Source organism: Melozone crissalis, unplaced genomic scaffold (assembly GCF_028551555.1).
Source record: "Melozone crissalis strain CALT ecotype California unplaced genomic scaffold, PUWL_Pcris_2 ptg000042l_1, whole genome shotgun sequence".
NCBI lineage: Eukaryota > Metazoa > Chordata > Aves > Passeriformes > Passerellidae > Melozone > Melozone crissalis.
Window position 1 is genome coordinate 34,811,400 of NW_026535820.1, and position 11,638 is coordinate 34,823,037.

Sequence of the window (11,638 nt, forward strand, 5' to 3'; positions counted from 1 at the left end):
CCTTTGTCAGAAAATACTTATCATACTATTTATGTCTTGAATTGTTGACATACCTTGTCAAACAATGGATTTACGTCCTGCCTAGTTGATGTATGAAGTCCAAACCTGATTTATAAGTCACGCCTCTTTGCTACTGCATTCATTTAAGGGTCACTGAGCTGAGTTATGGCTTGAGATTTGGAATGATAAATCACAACTGCATTCTGCATTTCCTGTACCTGATTTTTAATCCAGCACTTTTCCATTATAATCTCTGCTCTGCTGACTTGCCTGTACAAATAGCAAAAAGATACCCTGTTTACCAAGCTAGAGCTCCAGGGAATACTTTGCAATGCTTAGGCACCTTTAGCACCACCAGGCTCATCAGTCCAGGAAAACTATTCTAGTCCCTGTATAACCACACCACACACAATCCCCCTATGAGCTATTCTGCAGCCTAACTCAAACCAACACCTTTGAGGCTGGTGTGGTCAGAACCACAGTTTTTATAGGTCTCTGATTGTGTCTTACAATGCAAACAGGCAGCATCCATTCATAAGGGCTCAATACACTTACTCTCAGATTTGGGATTATACACCAAAAAGGCTGTGAAACCAGGAGAGCATGGGCTGGGAGGGCAGATCGGGCTGAGTGCTGAGAGAGAGTCCAGCAAAGCAGGTCTCACAGGGAAAGGCTAGCAAGCCCAGCTGGGCACAGGGAAAGAGTATTAACAGAATCCCAAAAAGATGTCAAGGTGCTAAATGCAGGAGTTTTCCACAAGAAGATGGTCAGACAACCAATACTACCCATACAGCACACTTCAAACCTTAAAAGTGTGAATTACCATCTGCATATTTTGGCTGGTCCTTCTGTTCATGAGTATCTCATGCTATTAACAGAGATGGAATAAGTAGTAAAGTGAAAGAGAAAATAGAAAAAGGAGCGCTTGCTGCCAACTCAGGTGCAGTTAACCTGCCTAAATTTTCTATTTAAAACAGAGGTAGAGTTCAGCATGTTACTGAATGTGACAGCCTCTCTTTGTTTTTGATAGTACTGTATCTCTTGGGAATTAGGAGAGGAAACCCAGACATGTACTTGTATATGATTATTTGTATATTAATATATATTAACAGAGATTTATTCTGCTGTTCTACCATGAGTCTCTATTCTGGTCAGGTGTGTTCATTCAGGAAAAATAGCTTGTGTCACTAATTTGTGGCTTTGTCAACTATAATTCAGAAAAATATGGTAGATTTTAACACCTGCAGATTACAAAATCCGGTTCAACTACAACAACTCACGTTCATAGAAAAGGAAACCTCTCTCACTGGTTCCAGTAACAACTGGGTGTTTCTTCATACAAAGCAATAAAAATGTAAACACAGATGAGAACTGCCAAAGTCCTACAGGGAGGTGCCTACGCCCTGTTCCCTTTGCTCCCTCTGTACTTGGCACATCACAGGGCCCACAGCTATCCTCTTAGAGCAGGTGTTGTGACTCAGTCCTGGGGATTGACCCAGCACAGTAAGACAAGTCACAAAAAAGTCTTTAAAGAAGAATATGCATTCATCTCTTTCTTTGGATCATGTGACTAAACCAGATGTAAGGGCACTGACCAAAAAATAAGAAGGGTCAAAGGCTTCTGTTCCAAAAAGCAAAATGATTGCCAAAAGAACATTATTGTCACCATTTACGTTGTGACTGACATTTCTATTCCTGCTGGGCATTTCTGTGAATGCTTAATTCATCTGTTGAGTGTCACAAGTTCAGAAATAAGACAGGTTGCATGTGACATGCAATAGCATTCTATATGTCTCTGTCATGCACATAAAAAAAATAAGGAAGTTGTTTTAAGAGCACTGCAGGACCAAAGGAAAAGCTGCAGAAGTTACTTCAGGGCCATACTGAGGCTTTTCAGCAGAAACCAACCAGTGCATTCGAAGGTGGACAGAGGAATCAAGAGACTTCAATACACAAAAAGCCTGTGTGTGTGGCATGATTGCACAAGGGATTCCCACCTAAGGCAAACATCTGTTTAACATCTTTATGAATTATTTGGACAGGGCAATTGAGTAAGTTCACAGATGAAACAAAGCTGGGTGGGAGTGTTGAAGTGTTGAAGGTAGAAGGTCTCCGCAGACAGATCTCCACAGAAGGTCTCCCCATTAACAAACTATTGATGGGCTGAGGAAAATAGCATGAGGTTCAATAAAGCAAAATGCCATGTCCTGCACTTTGGTCACAACAACCCCTGGCAGCACTACAGGCTGCAGGAACAGCATCTTGAGAGCTGCTCGGCAGAAAGGGACTTGGGGGTGCTGGTTAACATCCAGCTGGATATGAGCCAGATGGGTGGCCAAGAAGGCCAGTGGCATCCTGGCCTGTATCAAGAACAGTGGGGCCAGCAGGACCAGGGGAGAGATTTTGCCCCTGTACTCAGCACTGATGAGGCCCCACCTTGAATACAGTGTGTCCAGTTTTGGCCCCTCACTTCAAAAAGGACCCTGAGGTGCTGAACTGTGCTCAGAGAAAGGCAATTGAGAGGGTGAAGGGTCTGGAAAACATGTCTTATGAGGGAACTGAGCTGAGGGAGCCAGGATTAGTCTGGAGAAAAGGAGGATCAAGGAGGAACTCATTGCCCTCTCTAACTACCTGAAAGGAGGTTGTAGTGAGGGGGGTGCCAGGCTCTTCTGCCATGTCTCAAGAGGAAGGATGAGAGAAAATCACATTAAGTTGCACCAGCTGAGGCTCAGATTAGATATTAAAAAAAAACCTTTAGTGGACAGAGTGGTTAGGCATTGGAGTAGGTTGCCCAGGAAGGTGTGGAATCAGTGTCTTGGGAAGTATCCAAAAGGCATCTGGATGTGGCATTTGGGGATATAATTTATGGTTCTGCTATGTTGGCAGCTGGACTAGATAATCTTGAAGATCTCTTCCAAGCCTGATGATTCTGTGATTCTGTAATTGCCAAGGAGGGGATTTCCAGACTAGAGGGAGAAGATATAAAGCAGAAGCAGCACAGACTTGGGCAATTCCCTTGATTGCAGCAAACACAATATTTTATAGTTCTGTTTCTGAAACAGTGTTTGGGAATTTTTCTGGTAGGTATTGACAAAAGGCTGAATGGTTTGAATGAGGAAAGAATTTTAAAGAAATCTTCCTCTCATTCATTTCTCAGCTACCATTTCAGATTTCTTTTATTTAGATACAGATGGCAGTACTTGTAGGTGAGGAATGGTACTGACATCAGATTAAGGGTTGTGAGAGGCTTGTAACTTACTGAAGCAGATGTCTAAAGTTTTTTAAGAGTAGTTATTCTGTCAGAATAAGTGTATTCTTTAATAATCACATTAATAAATGTTATTATCTACTCTCCATTTATACAATCACAGTTTGAGAAGTTCCAAGTAGAACTTAAGGAGTTGTTGTTCCCTGGGAAACATACATTTGCATGGATCTAAGATTTTTTAAAAGAAACTATTATCCAACATGCTATTTAGTTACCAATAGTGCTGAAAAGGTGCTTGTGGTTGAATAAATCCAGCTGCAAACATGTTGCAAAACAACCTTTTTCTTCTTTGGGCAGCTACCTGTAAGGACTTATTTTGGGTGTCACCCTGACACAGAGGGGGAAAAAATAGAATTTTAAGGTAATTTCCTCTGTCCCTAAAAATTCATCGGGGGAAAAGTAGGAAACAGATGTTTAAAAAACAATAAATTGCAGCCATTAATATTTTCAAAGCCAATAATTTAAAATTACTCTTTGCATCTATTCAGGGCTACTTGCAGCTGCTATGACCTACAGGCAGGTTAGCTCTTCTCTCAGATTTGTGGCAACCAGCAGAGGGAAAATGGATTATCTCCACGCTTTGACACAATTTTTTTCTGCTATATAGACATGCCTCAGAAATAAAACTGTTCCAGGTGTTCTGCTGAAGGTATTTAACTGTCAGTATGCAGAGACAATGACTGCTTGCATTACTGAATGTCGCTGTGTGGAATTTTAGGTGTGGGTCACTAAAGCAGAGAAATGGACACACTCTCTGTAATATTCAGTTCATTTCCTTGGCAAACCAAGGTTAGTGTCCTTGTTTGGAGATACTCCATCCTCTTGTGTGAATCCAGCAGGATGCAAACTGTTGGCAGTTATACTCACAACAATCTCCAAGCTTGCTTTTGAGTTTGCTTGCCTGCCAAAGCTGGAAGATCTCAGTTAAAATATTTTTCTTCACTGCTTGCTGACAAGATCACAGCTGCCCTTCCTATCTACTGACTGTAGAGTGAGGTGGTAATTAAAGAAACCAAAGCACTAATATCTGCCATAGAGATTGCATCATTAGCCACAATTACACTTGTATTTCCTGAGAAGGCACCTGAATCTCTGAAAGTTAGAAAACAGTGCAGACAGTGCTGCCAGACTGGGACTTTCTATTTTCAAGGTAAGAAAGGGGCAAGCACTTTGCTTTTCCTTGTTCCATGTGCAAATCCTTTTCTCTGCAGGTCCCAAGCTGCTTTCATTCACCTGTCCTACCCAGATGGGCAGTGTTGCTTTGCAGTTTCACCCAGTGCAGTCTGTGGTTGTTTGCTGTGCTCAGTACTGATGGTGGGACGGAATCAACCAAAGCCTTGAGGTACATCTGCTCCACATAACTCTGAAGGGAGAAAACCAGAAGATACCATCTGCCTCCAGCTTTTAAAGCGGGATTTATTAGAACTCAGCATATTAGTGCAGAGTAACTTGTCAGGTAGAGAAATCTTATTAAGTGAATGACGTAAATTCACAAATATTTAAACACGTCTCTTGTTCCCTGAAGCATTGCAGGGAAGATCCCTCTCTCCACCCTGCTTCCTGCCTCACCCTGCCCCTCTGTCCACCTGCTCTGCCCTTGGGGCAGAAGCCGTCTCCCCTCCTTGTTTAACAGAACCACCATGGGAAGCACAGGCTGTCCAAACTGCCCCATGCAGCAGCACAAGCCAAACAACAAATGCTCTGAGAAGCAATGTGGTCCTCATCTCTCAGTGGCACCTGACTGTTAGCTGACATTTTTATAAATAAGACCTGTCTTTTCTGAAACATAAATATTCCCAAGGCTGGATTCAAGGAGGACTGAAAGAAACATTTTGAAACTTGAACCTCCTCCTCCTCCTCCAGCAGTCCTATGAGTTCACCAGGGTCTTGCTTCAGCAAAATTAATCTGCCTCAGTGAAAGTCCAAGGTGTCAGCAGCAGAACAAGAAACCTTGCTGGCAGACCTGGCCAGCCTGCACAAACTCCTGAAGAAGCACATCTCCATGGGATTTCTCAGTGCCATACACATTTCTTTCCAATCAGATCAAAATGTTGCTTGGTGCAAAATAGCATCAGGATGCTTTTCTAACTTCTCAGAAGACCACTAAAGGACATGTTCAGCACACTAAATCCTTTCAGTATATCAGATGGCTTATCTGCAGGTATCTCCTGTTCAGCTTCCAATTTCTTGCTTAGTGCCAGACTTAGATAAACCTTTCCACTCATCATTGTTGCTGTTAAAAGGTTAAGTCTTTAGCTCATATCAGCCTGCTGACTGCTTGCCATCTGACTTAACGTGGCCACTGACATGGGGGCTTTAAATCCACAATGTGTCTGCAGCCTGTAAACCATGGTTAAGCTGACATATTGGTCTTCCAACAACCAAGAATTCATTGGGAGGAAATTCCACTGTTATTTAGTATGTGTGCATATCTGCAATGACAAGTTCTTCTTCAACAAGTAACAAATAACCCATTTTTTTTTAATGTACAAATCAGAAGGGTTGTGACAGAAACTCTGTACCAAAGAATAAGGCAATAGTGATGAGTCATCCCAGAGACAAATAAACCAGATTTGCTATATGTGAGCATGTGCAACTTCTCCTGAAAGACTTCCATGTCATGTACTGTACAGGTCAGAAGGGCAAGAGAGCTGAAAAGTAACAGTAACTTTACAGTAACTGCAAATTGGGCATTTTCCAACCTGTGCACAGCAAGCCAGAACTATACTTCTAATCATTTTGACATGTAAATTTATTGATTTACCCTGACAACCTGTATTTCCCTGGGGAATGTAAGCTAGGAAAAATTCTTTTTGTACCATTTCATAACTCTGCCAAGTCTGAATTCAATTTGGTAAGACAAAAAGAAAGTACCAAAGTTAGAAGTTCTCATCATCTGTCTGTGCTCCATCTGTATGAGTTTGTGGTCTCACAACTGCAAGAATTTGGGCAGTGGTTGCGCATGTGTTCTGTGTTGGGAGACTGAGTGAATGGATGTGTGTGTTTATGTGTGGTGGCCACCTGGCTGACCATCTAGGTCTGTCTGGGAAGGGAGGGACTTTTCAATAAGCTTTCTGATTAGCAAAAACCTGAGGGATGGTGTAGCTGTGTGGAAGTGAGTGTCCCTGCAATGATTCAGGGTTTTCATGGTACAGGAAGCTACATCAAAGCCTTCTTCATTCCTGGTGGGCATGAGTGGGGAGGAATGTGGAGAATTGCTCTTCTGCAAGTGGTCAAAGTGTTGACAAAGAGTATGTACATTCTGCACAAGGCACCAAAGAACCAGTGCCCTGGAGCAAACCAAGCAGCAAAACATGCCAGAATAAGGAGCAGGTAGCTGCTTGGGCAGCAACACAGTTAGTGGGAATACAGCTTCACTGAGCTATGGGTCAGGAACATGAAAAAGACTCTAATGACTAAAACAAGTGACACAGGTAACACCACCACAGTCTAGATGAAGAGATTTGGTTCTATCACCCAGCCATAAGGCTGCAGAGTGTTTCATAAGAAAATATACCTTTCATAAGAAAATTACCTCAGGCAGTTAGACTCTACCCGAAACACCTTCTTTTCTCTTTCAGGGTATAAAGGATCACATGTATATTTATGGATATGAAGAATCAGATGTATCTTTCAAATACAAGTCCTTTCTGCGGTAGGGAAGTGTAGATTACAGATCACTCTTGAACTGTAATTTCTGGGTCCGGAAAAATAACCTTAGCCAAGCAAAGCAAGTCTCACAAGACAGGAAGTAAAGAAGGAGAGAAAAACGTAACTTCAAAAGGTGGTGATGTGGTGCTTGTAAAAGAAGAGGGGGAATGTGTGGATCTGAAGGGGTCTTAGAGAGTGACTCAAAAGAAAAATTCCTTTCCTAGAAAAAGTAGACACCATGCAGAAATTATCTGGGAAAAGGATGTGTTTCTATCACAGCATTGAATAATCATCTGTCTTTGCTTATTACTGTTAAGTAGGGGAGAATGAACTGGCAACTAATAATGTATTCAGTGCCTGAAACACGATCAAGCAACAGAGTTAATCCCAAGTTAAAATTTAATAATAACCTTTTTCCCCAAAAATCTGAATGAAAGTGCTTGATCAGACTCTGAGTATATGTAGGAGTATATTTCCAAACAATTGTTTGGAGATCTGGGAAGCTTGGTTGCCATGCTCTTAATGCAGGGAATATAGTAGATTCATAAGGAAACCCTGGAGCAAAACAGTTAATAATGTCATGTAAACATTTTCCATGCAGAGGTCACACATAACTGACACACAGCACTGCCGATTTGATAAAACACTTTTGTAGGCTAAAACAACATAAGCCAGCCTGTCACTCATTTGAGCCTTAGCCTCAAGGCTTATTTAAGATATAGAAATGAAAACGAAGTGTGCTTTTCTCATACTCTCTCCTGTTTCTCTTCCACTGGTGCTGGAAGGACCAGTAGGAGCTCAGTACATGTTGGAGGAAATTGTGGTGCCTATTGGTGAATGACACTGCTGTTTGTACTCTATGCCCTACATGACCCAATCAATTCTTTGTTGCAATAAACACCACTGCCTGGCTAAAAAACTTAACCTCAGAAATACTGAACTCAAAACAAATGTCATTTGAACTAAATTGGCTTTTTTTTGTTTGTTTGTTCATTAAAATTGTTCATAAGATTCCATTTCCTGAGGCAAACAAAGGGCAATAGAAGCAGAGATACTGCTAAACATAATCCTTGATGATTTTATATTGAAACATTAGTGCTTGGCTACACCCATACATCTTAATTGTGCTGCTATACTCAAACATTCAAATTAACAATTACAACCAGGAACCCATAAATATCAAACTTTACTAAAAAAGCATACCTTCTATGTTTATCTATATTGTATTGCTACCTATCAGGCACTCTACACCAGCTCAGGATTTGGAACTCAAGAGTTTGCACCTGAACTTAGAATTTTGATTGATTTGACAGCAGACTACTCCTGTCTCCTCATGTCTCTTGTGAAAAAGATCCATTCCCTGAGGGAAATATTGTGTCATTGAAGTTAGCTATCTGGCTGAAGAGTTTCTTTGCTGTGGCTGCTATAATCAGCTTCTCAGGATACTTTTTCTGATTCAACATTATGACAGAGATAATAATAAAATATTACTGAACTTGAATGTGGCTGAGACTTAAACAAGAGTATTTTTCTTACTTTTTGCTGTCATAGGAATCTAAAAAGGTTGAGAACTCTCCCCTTGATATCATCTTGCAGACTGGTTGTCTGACCTACATCAGTGAAGAAAGCCACAGAGATGGCTGATTTGTGAGCAAAATAAATATTTTGTCAGCCTCCTCCGGCTGCCTGAGGGACCATGAGCCCAAAAGACAATGTCAGGTGTCAGTTCTAGAAGGCTAAAAAAGTGCCAAAGCCTTCCCAGGGAGAATAAATCATTTAATGAAAACTGTTAGAAAATTATAGCTGAAGCTGGGTAGTGCACAGAACCCATAAGTCTGTGGGACTAATCCTGGAATAGCAGCAGTATTCCCAGGCACACAAGAGGGATGTGCAAGGGCTGCCTACACTAACACCACTAAGACGCGAGCAATGCCTACATCAGAAAAAAAACACTTATAAGGTAATAAGACCTGCTGTAAGTTGAGTCAACTCCCTCTCCAGATGAACACTCAGCAATATTTGTGTCAGTGAAGGAAATCCCATCATTGGACTGAAAGAAATACCCTGAACATTTGACAGTTAGTGAAAATCTTAGATTACATTGATGCGGAGGAAATAGTCTTTGCACAAAGGAGGTACGTGCCATAAATGGCATGCACAAAGATTTTGGTTTTTTGGTGAAAGCTTCTAGAGAAAGTGTCTTTGTATGCTATATCAGGAGACTGTTTATTCCAAATACAGTTTTTTATTGTATGTTTCAGTCTGTGCTAATTGCTTTGTCATCTGTTGCATTACATCCTGAGGACTTTCATAATTTATTTAATGAAAATTAAGAGCAATGAGCAAGCACCCTCCATTGTAGGGCTTGGTGATTCTCAGAAAGAAATATCATTAAAAGTCTTGAAAAATGAGAAAATTGGTGCTAATGTATTTTGAAAAAGAGTGCATTTGTCAGTGGTGCCAGTTACTGAAAGACAAAGGCTGGATAAACAACTTTTCTTTATAAATATAATGTTTTATCTGAGACAGACATTATATTGCTCTTATGGTCAAAGGACATTAGAATAGCAACATATGTAATCATCATTCTTTGCTAGACCAACTAATATTTGAAAAAAAAGGCCAGTTTTTTGGGCACAGATGCTCCTGTGTACATAAAACCTTCTTTTTATTTTCCATCACTTGATAACAATGAGAATATGCACATTATGAAAAACACAACAATGCAGTTTCTTCAATTTTTGGCTCTTTGAAATCTGTATGTGAAAAGTCTCAGGCAAAAAAAAAAAAGGAGGAGGCTTTTTTTTTGCCATCCTTATCACTGCTACAAACATTGTGGTTTACTCTAGGCTGTCAGTTCATTTTGGTCTTGGGGGTAGATCCAAGTGAGTGGTCTGAATCCACTTTGGAACAGGATTTGACATCATTGTGAAAATTTGTCATGACAATGGATTAGCCTTCACTTTGGCATGCATGATGAAATCATATTTGTGTTGTGCATAGCGCAGTGTGATTTTAAGTGGGGACTTCCTTACAAAAAGGTAGAATCCCATGCTCACAAATTTTATATCTTGGTGACTCTTTATAGGGTGAACAAATCCAATTTCTGGTACCGATGACTATTTTTGACAAAAAGGATAGAGAAATTAGCCTTATACTTTATTGCAACACATTGATTTTGTCCAATTTCAATCTGCATTGAATTTCATTATATTTTTATTAGTACTAGCATTAAGTATAACTATAAAAACAAGCTTTGTCCTGAAAGATTTCTGTTTAGTAATGCACATAATTTTAAGTAAAAAATCACTAGAGAAGTCATTATTCACATTAGACTGGTTGTAGAGTCATTAAATGACGGTCGTCCAAACATAATTACTAATGAGGACTTGTTGATAATAAGCATTTTCCTGATAAACTCTCTCAGGGATCAGCTGCCAGGAAAATGTTCCTCAATACTCCCATGTCAGTTCTGAAGGAAAATACAGGTGATTATAACTGGGCAGGGAGCTCAAAGACCAGCCAGCAGTGAAAAGGAGCAGTCATTTACACAGTGGGGACAATTGCTGGGTCAGAGGGTGGAACAAGGAGAAAAGGGCTGTGTTTGAACTGGGAATGTGTTCTCCAGCTCTGGATTTGCATGTATCTTTTAGCCTTGATCGTGTATGTGGCTGCTAGAACCTCTCCCAAGCGGAAGGCCAGGACAGATTTCTTGGCTTTCTCCTTCAGCAGTCACCACCATGGCCAGCCTGCAGGAATGGTGTGGGCAACAAGGGGAAGAATGGCAGCCTTGAGAGTAGCCCTGGGTATGCACCAAAGGATGGGCTGAAGGAAAAAAGCTGCTGCTGAGGATGTGAAACACTGATGCCTTTTTTCTTCTTTATTGTCACTCCCATCTCAACCTCAAGGCTCAACACTTCTAAAATTAGCAACACTTTTCCTTGCTGGTGGACTCAAATCTCAAAGGAGGATGGAAGAGGACAGAGACTGTTCCAACACTCTCGCAAGGGGAAGTGGAGAGGCAGGTGCTGTTGATCTGTTCACTCTTGTGACCAGTGACAGGACTCAAAGGAACAGCATGAAACTGAGTCAGGGGAAGTGTGGTTTGGATATCAGGAAAAGGTTCTTCACCCAGAGGGTGGATGGGCACTGGAACAGGCTCCCCAGGGAAGTGGTCACAGCCCCAGCCTGACAGAGTTCAAGAAGTGTTTGGGCACTGCTCTCAGGCACATGGTGTGACTCTTGGGGTGTCCTGCACAGGGCCAGGAGTTGGACTAGATACACCTGATAGGTCCCTTCCAACTCAGTATATTCTGTGATTTTAGTAACATGTTAGGGCAGAGCTATCAGTAACGAAATGATGTCAAAACAGCAACACTCAAGTGCACCTTGAAAGAATACTGAGCCTTTTAAATCTTAGCTGGTAATATTATAGCATATTGTGTCTATATCACAGTGATTTAAAACATTAAAAATATGTGTAATTATACTATACAAAGTTAGCTATATATTTCTATAAGTTAAAAAAACCAAACAAAACAAACAAGCAAAACCAAAACAACCCTAACCAAAACCCACCAAAATATTGCAATATTTTAAACAGGGGCTGTTTTAATGTAATTTTTTATGATGTTTGGGAAAAAAAACAAAGTTATTTTTACTCATGAAAATGATGAAATTCTACAATGGTTTTCCAGATAAAGAAACCTGTAAACAAAT